The following is a 1,067-nucleotide window of genomic DNA, read 5'->3' on the forward strand; positions in this document are numbered from 1 at the left end:
ACGTAGCGAAAAGAAGAAACGACTGGCGCGCTGTTGTTAACTCGGCTATAATCGCGTAAGCGGTGTCTACGCCAATTAAGAAGAAGAAGATTCTTCCACACTATGAGGAGCACAACTTTCAAGTAAGCCTGCACCAGCCTGGCCTTTCCACTTGAGCGCAAATGAAAAAAAGTCGTTTTCAAATGCCTCATTTTAGTCCTCATTATGTCCCATTTAATATTCATTAAATTTGAAGCTTTTTCGCCAATTTTGTTGTAAAACCTTTGGGCTGTTGGTTTCTAAAAGCAGATCGTAAAATATAAAATAATGACAAAAAATATATCAATATTACCTCAAAATGGTCCGGATTCTCTTTTATTGCGTCCGCTATATTTATCAAAAGGTCTTTCGTTTGGCTTTCAGACCAACGAAATGTGCCGTTTAGCCTTAATCTTTTTTCTATTAAATAATCAATTGAATATTAATAATACAAGCCAATAACTAATTGTTATGAATTTACTTACTGCTTCCATTTCTTTTAAAACACCAAATAGACGCTTCCAGCTGACTGCGAATTGCGCAAAATGCTATGGTTACCACTCAAAATGGTCTCGCATATTTGCAAGATTGTCGTAAAATAAAATGCATGTAAAAATTAACAGCTGTTTTACGATATTGCGAATTTGCGATGTTGCCATACGTTTACGACGTTAAATGAGTACCACTTTTATTTTAGCAATGACGGTAAACCAGGCAGGACGAAAGAGTGAGTTGAGAGACAGACTTTTGGGACACTACGAACTCATACAAAGTGATGACGAGGGGAGTGAAAATAAAAGTACTTATGAAGATGTAATTAATCCCTCAGTGGACACGGTCGTGGTCAGATCCAACTTTACATTAAAGTATATCGAAGGCGGTTTACCCTCATTTAGAGGAACTGATTCCCTTGAAGCTAGTGACCGGTTACACGAGCTGCTAAGCTTTTCTTGCGCAGTCAAAAAATGCTATTGTTGATGATTTTGGCACCAAGATATCGGCATTAAAGATTCATAGGATGTTAGAAAATCGCCTTGAAAAGAGTAGCG

The 1,067-nt window shown here is 37.5% G+C and overlaps 1 pseudogene; it reads right to left on the reverse strand.

Annotated features, from left to right (window-relative positions):
* The window catches only part of LOC108969125, a 2,846-nt pseudogene extending 2,334 nt beyond the window's left edge, over positions 1-512 (reverse strand).
* Between the last annotated feature and the right edge of the window lie 555 nt (positions 513-1,067).

This window comes from Bactrocera latifrons, unplaced genomic scaffold, assembly GCF_001853355.1.
Source record: "Bactrocera latifrons isolate USDA-ARS-PBARC rearing strain unplaced genomic scaffold, ASM185335v1 scaffold_240, whole genome shotgun sequence".
Classification (NCBI taxonomy): Eukaryota; Metazoa; Arthropoda; class Insecta; order Diptera; family Tephritidae; genus Bactrocera; species Bactrocera latifrons.